Source organism: Anastrepha ludens, unplaced genomic scaffold, assembly GCF_028408465.1.
Source record: "Anastrepha ludens isolate Willacy unplaced genomic scaffold, idAnaLude1.1 ptg000053l, whole genome shotgun sequence".
In the NCBI taxonomy this organism is placed as follows: Eukaryota; Metazoa; Arthropoda; class Insecta; order Diptera; family Tephritidae; genus Anastrepha; species Anastrepha ludens.
In genome coordinates, this window is record NW_026530034.1 from 45,001 (window position 1) to 52,500 (window position 7,500).

The following is a 7,500-nucleotide window of genomic DNA, read 5'->3' on the forward strand; positions in this document are numbered from 1 at the left end:
CCCCCTTCCTACATCACCGTCGGATAACCATCCAACACGCAGCGGCATACAAAGCCTCCTTCTCAACCTGAAGGCAACCGCCCGTTGCACGACTAACAGGTCAAGAGGAGGCGCACCTAACAACACCTGCAACGCATCCGTACTCACTGTACGGCATACAGGCAAGCAGGCAAGCAACATAATGCGCTGGCACGCCATCAGATGACGTTTGCCAACCGACTTTAAAGCCCATTCGTACCATATAGCGGCACCATAAGTGGCACAGGCCACAAATAGGCCCCGATATACGGTACGAACCGCGCGTCGGCTAAGACCCCAGTCAAATCTGACAACGCGACGCACTTGCCCAACAATTGCCTGCAGCCGCTCCCTCAACAACACTAAGTGTGGAGTAAAACACATCCTTTCACTCATAGTTAACCCCAGGTATTTGACTTGCGTCACATACCTAATCCCTACCCCATTCAAACGAACAATCGGTGGACGACTCGGGGACAATCTGCCCTTAAGCAGCATTGTCACCGTTTTGTCCATTGATATATCCACTCCCACATCTACCCCCCAATTGTGGGTCAATGTAAGGAGCTGCCCCCCCACTCGCTCCAGTTCCTCACGCGAACGACCCTCAACCAAAATGAGAAGGTCGTCCGCATACGCACAGTGTTTACAAAGTGGCTCTAACTGCCGAAGCAGGGAGTCCATCATGAGGTTCCAAATGAAGGGACCACAGATGGATCCCTGCGGACAGCCTCGCACCACCCCAATCTCCACACTCCCGCCCACACCTACCATAGATGCTTTTCTGTCCGAAAAATAACTCCGCCATAGAGTAATTTCCGGACAACCAAGCTCCTCTAGTCGTTGTAACACACGATCCCAGCGCAAGTAATCAAATGCCCCCTTAAAGTCAATAAACATGCCAAGGACATATTTATTGACGTTTCCCCTAACTACACTCTGAACATACATCCACGCATCTTCTACACTACGTCCTTTCCTAAACCCATACTGCCTATCCGACCTAACACCCCGAGTTAGCTCCTGAAGCCGCTCAACCATAACCCTTTCCAGCACTTTTCCAAGCACCGGAAGGAGGCTGATACCACGATAAGATCGAGGATCACTCCTGATCTTATCGGGCGACTTCAAGAGTACAACAACCCTAGCAACTTTCCACTCACGTGGAAAATATCCCTCCCATATGCATTTATCATAAATGGCCTCCAAGTATTCCGGAATGAACTTCCACAAGCATTTGCACATCTCTCCGTTCAAACCATCTAAACCTGGAGACCTTTTAGACCTGACCAGGCCAAACGCATACCCCAACTCCCCAACGTCTAGTGGAGGAACAGGCACCTCTTGTGCAGGAGGAACCTGAACCTCAGCCCTTGGAAAGAACTCACCTAACAAAACATTGGCGCACTCTCTCCACGTTGTTGACACAGTGTCACCCACGCGAAGAGAGCTAGCCATCTCATTTCGACGGCCCCGACAGATCCTAAGGACCTGTCCCCAAGGGTCGTCCCTATTATCCCCCACAAATCTCCTCCACTCTTCCTCTTTCACTCTCACCAACATTTTCTTATATTCTTTCATTCCTACACTAAATTGATACCTGAGCTGGGACAGATTCTCCGAATTGGTCCGCCTGCCGCGTTGAAACAACCGCCTCAAGCGTCGGACAGACCTCCTCTTTGAATTTAACTCACTCGTCCACCATTTCACACCTTTCATTCTCACAGCCCTAGCTTTCCTAAACACTAAGTCATTCACTCCCCAGACACATTCAGATAGACGAGCAATTTGCTCATCAACCCCCAATTCCTCAAACTCACTAAGCGGTATACCCAATACCGCTTCCCTAACAGTATGTCCATATCGGTTCCAGTCAGTACACGAGGTACGCCATCGCCTCAATGGACTCCCCCCCTCTAACTGCGGGGTACGGGGAGTAACCATAATTTGTATTAAATTATGGTCACTAATTCCCCAACCCCCCCTAACACTCCATTTACACTCGAACCTACTCGCTGCTGCGTCATTCATGAGCGTCACGTCAATGTCACTCACACCTCTAGGCCCCTCAAACGTATACCATACGCTTGGTTCGTTTGCTACGAGGAGGTTATTCGCCACAAGCCATTCGCTCATAACCTCACCCCGATCGTGGCTCCGATATCCAGCACTATGCCTGGATACCTTGCTGAACCACATCGGGGAGGTAGCATTCGCATCAAGACACACGATGGCAGGAATGCTACTCTCATGGAGTAGCACCGCATCTATGTACCTTAAATAGGGCTCCAGAGGCTCGTCAAACTTGCAATACAAGCTGACGACATTCATTCTGCCGAATTCCCCCTCGACACACACACATACTCCCCACTGTGATGAGTCAACTACTACACAAGAGTAGCTTGGCTCACACACAGCTACTGCGGCATTGACTCCAAGGTCCGTAAAGACCCTGAAGCCCCCAGGAAGACCTCTCACCACCCCATTGGTGGAGTATGGTTCCTGGAGCAAAGCAATGCCGCAGCCCCCCTCCAACATACACGCCCCCAATTCACACATCACGGCATAAGCCCCCTGACAGTTCAGTTGATATAGCTTAACCATTAATGTCTAACGAGCGCACGGGCAACAATCGCACAGTACACCGGGCAGACAGTGGACATCATCAAATGCCCGGCTGGCTTGCCCTTAAACGCACAGTTGCGACAATGCGGGGCATTGCCACAACCCGCACTCCTGTGTCCTTCTTGCCCGCACCTTCGGCAGACATCCTTCTTGGCCCTGCATTCTGCCACCCTGTGATCGAATCCCATACATCGGAAGCAGCCGGGCGTCAGTTGGTCCGGCCGTACCCGGAAGGAAAACCACTTAACGTAGCAACGACCTGCTTCCAGGAGGGCGGACATTAGCATGTCCGTGCCCTCAAGGACAACATTCGTCACCCCATCAGGGCTGACCTTCCAAGGACGGCTGACCATCCTTACGTCCTTCTCAAGGCACCCAGGGCTGAACTCCTTGAGGTTCAAACGGAACAACTCTCCCATGAATTCATCAGGGGAGATCTCCGTGTGAACCCCCTGGACCACAACCCTAGGTCCCAGCTTCCGACGTATGCTCACATCGAGCCCCACCTCGGAAAACTTGGCATTTCTCACCAAGTTATCCCTCTCAGCAACTGATGGGGTGCGAATAATCGCACCTCCATCCTTCAACGGGCGCACCTCGTGCACCCTTACCCCCATGGAAGGCCCTACCTCCTTTACCACTTTTTTGATCACCTCTTTGGACGTAGTGGGGGTCTTACCCCTCACTACGACCGACCAGGTCTCAACTGGCTTGGGCACCGGCAACGCCGGCAACACAGGCGCAGGCGCCTGAGGTGCCGGCATCATCGCTGCACCAGCCAGCGCAGCTCCAGCCGTCCTCTGAGGTGCTCCCTCCCTAGTTATCTTCGTGGCTTCTAACCGCCCACGAAGATGGGCTATTTCCGTCACCATTTCCACAAACAGTTCCTCGAACTCCAAGGAGTATCCCACTAGGTCTTTTGCCACACTTTTCGGGACGTCGACCATATCTATGACGGCTCCACTAAAGGCCGTCACAATGGACTTGAAGCGCCCCATAAATTCGCCCCCAATTTTTATTCCCGAATTTTCCAGGGAAGCACCGAAATTCCTGCGGATTTTCTCCATGCGCTTCCCGGCTGGACCTAATTTATCCCCTGATTTACGCACCTTTTTCACCCCCCCCTTTTTCTCCCCCTCGGAAGCGCCCTCGCTTCCGCTTACCCCCGACTTACCTTCAGGTAACTTAGGGGCTACCTTCCCCTCGTCACTCGCCTTTACTACCGGAACTGCTGCACCTCCAGCGGTCTTCTTCCTAATACGGGGAGGGGACCGCAAAATAACCTCCTCCTCCCCCGACGTTGTCTCGTCCATCGCCGACGACGGTACAACAGAACCGATGGGAAGAGGGGTATTCGCCCTCTTCCGCATATCGCTTAATTTGGGCATCGCCCAATGCCCCACCAACTAGCTTGACGAATCCGCCGTATATCGCTCCCAAGCAACAACAAAAACAGGTCACTCTTGGGCGACAGTAAGGTACTGCAAGACAGGGATGAGTCCCGCACAGGCACGCACACAGCAACCACACCTAACGGCAAGCCAAAGCAACCGCGAGGACGTAGCCCACACCACCAGCCAAAGGTCTGGCAAAGGCCACCACCAATGCCCTGCCGGACAGAACACCGTTCCCCGCACAGGGACGGGTCGACCAATATGAAGCTAACGCCGGGCTCGACCGTAGGCCAAACGCAGCACGCTGTGAACACGGCACCTGCACAAGGTATTCAACCTTGGCGCAGCACTGTACCCACGCACAAAAATAACACCCCTTTTATCACTGCCGAAGATAGCAATATAACAGCACGCCAAACTATCGACGCACTCCCTATATCCACGCCGAAAATTAACGGCACTCACAAAACCACTAATAGTTCACAGCTATGTACAGCCACGCGCACAATTGGCGTCACTCGAATAACGGGCACACTTCCCGTATTCGCACAATGGCACTCACTAACACAGTTGCCCTTAACAGCGTACAGCTACTGTACAGCCACGCTAATCGTAGCGTCACCAAAATTCCGGTGAAACACACAACGGCACTCACTTTACACCATTCTCGGAATCACTATGCAGCTCATGTACAGCTACACTATAGCGTCACTCGATTCGCGGTAATACTCGCGGATATAGCACAAAACGAAATTGACAAAAATGTATGCGCTCGCGACACGACACGTCTTCACTGCTCAACAATCACAATGAGAATCAGTAGATAGGGACAGTAGGAATCTCGTTAATCCATTCATGCGCGTCACTAATTAGATGACGAGGCATTTGGCTACCTTAAGAGAGTCATAGTTACTCCCGCCGTTTACCCGCGCTTACTTGAATTTCTTCACTTTGACATTCAGAGCACTGGGCAGAAATCACATTGTGTCAACACCCGTTAGGGCCATCACAATGCTTTGTTTTAATTAGACAGTCGGATTCCCCAAGTCCGTGCCAGTTCTGAATTGATTGTTAATTGATAATCGTTATAATTTAAAAAGAATATATATCGAATGATATAATTCCTTAAAAATTTTAGCAAGAAAGTTCCACAATTGGCTACGTAACTACTATCCGGGGAACAAGAATCGTAATTCTCTATTTACCCAGAACGAGTACATAAACCATGGTATTGCTTCCCAATCAAGCCCGACTATCTCAATCTTCAGAGCCAATCCTTATCCCGAAGTTACGGATCTAATTTGCCGACTTCCCTTACCTACATTATTCTATCGACTAGAGACTCTTCACCTTGGAGACCAGCTGCGGATATTGGTACGGCCTGTTGAGAAGTTTGCGTGACCCCACCATAAATTTTCAAGGTCCGAGGAGAAAATATCGACACAACAGTAAATGTCATGCTCTTCTAGTCCATCTACCATATCTCTCTTCGAAAGACTTCCATGGTAGTACGACTATAAAACAGAAAAGAAAACTCTTCCGATATCTCTCGACGGCTTCTTTATGGTCGTTCCTGTTGCCAGGATGAGCACAAGGCCCATTTTTAATAACAAACGGATACTCAACAGGTTACGGAATTGGAACCGTATTCCCTTTCGTTCAAAATAATTCAAGTATTTAATTATTTTTTAATATATATATATAAATTTTATTAATATTTTTTTTTATTAAAAACTTGAAAATTTTCGGCTTTCGCCTTGAACTTAGGACCGACTAACTCGTGATCAACCACTGTTCACACGAAACCCTTCTCCACTTCAGTCCTCCAAGGTCTCATTCGATTATTTGCTACTACCACCAAGATCTGTACCAATAGCGGCTCCATGCAGGCTTACGCCAAACACTTCTAAGCACACTATTGTACCCTCCTACTCACTAAAGTTTCAAAATTTATAAATCAATCGAAATTGTTTTATAAATCATCTACTTTAGCGGTAATGTATAGGTATACAACTTAAGCGCCATCCATTTTAAGGGCTAGTTGCTTCGGCAGGTGAGTTGTTACACACTCCTTAGCGGATTACGACTTCCATGTCCACCGTCCTGCTGTTTTAAGCAACCAACGCCTTTCATGGTATCTGCATGAGTTGTTAATTTAGGCACCGTAACATTACGTTTGGTTCATCCCACAGCGCCAGTTCTGCTTACCAAAAGTGGCCCACTGGGCACATTATATCATAACCTCAACCTTCATATCAAGAAAGGTGAGGTTCTTACCCATTTAAAGTTTGAGAATAGGTTAAAATCGTTTCGACCCTAAGGCCTCTAATCATTCGCTTTACCAGATAAGATTATTTTATATAATTTTTAAATGCACCAGCTATCCTGAGGGAAACTTCGGAGGGAACCAGCTACTAGATGGTTCGATTGGTCTTTCGCCCCTATACTCAATTCTGACAATCGATTTGCACGTCAGAACTGTTTCGGTCTTCCATCAGGGTTTCCCCTGACTTCAACCTGATCAAGTATAGTTCACCATCTTTCGGGTCACAGCATATATGCTCAAGGTACGCTCCAGTTAGAGGTATAAATAATAATAAATTATCATTATACATAACTATATGGAACGCCCCGGGATTGAATTAATTGACTATTTAAGAAAATAGACTAAAAATTAATCCCATTATATTTTTAAGTTAAGTTAATTATGCCATTAAGTTTAATATAACTCAATGACTTGCACATATGTTAGACTCCTTGGTCCGTGTTTCAAGACGGGTCCCGAAGGTATCCTGAATCTTTCGCATTGTTAATCATATAAATGCATACAAATAAATATTAATATCATAGATATTAAATTTTTTGTAAAATTCAAAAAATGAATTTTAGCATTATATATAATAAAATCTATCAACACTTTATCAAATCATTAGTATTTATTCTATGTTAATATGCTTAAAAAGCAAATTAATTTAAATAAACTTAATATCACCAATGATCTTTTGATAAATACTTTTATTATGTTAATAGATTACAATGTCCTTATATGAAAAAAATGCACATTATTTTTAATTATTTAATGATGAATTTTTCATAATGGATATTCAGGTTCATCGGGCTTAACCTCTAAGCAGTTTCACGTACTATTTAACTCTCTATTCAGAGTTCTTTTCAACTTTCCCTCACGGTACTTGTTTACTATCGGTCTCATGGTTATATTTAGTTTTAGATGGAGTTTACCACCCACTTAGTGCTGCACTATCAAGCAACACGACTCTTTGGAAATATCTTTCTAGTAATCATTAACGTTATACGGGCCTGGCACCCTCTATGGGTAAATGGCCTCATTTAAGAAGGACTTAAATCGTTAATTTCTCATACTAGATATTAAGATATTCCATACACTGCATCTCACATTTGACATATAGACAAAGTGACTTAGTGCTGAACTATTTTCTTTTCG

General features: G+C 46.7%; 1 pseudogene; it reads right to left on the minus strand.

The window, feature by feature from the left end:
• Positions 1 to 4,805: 4,805 nt before the first annotated feature.
• LOC128870750 (large subunit ribosomal RNA) overlaps positions 4,806 to 7,500 on the minus strand; it is a 2,788-nt pseudogene continuing 93 nt past the window's right edge.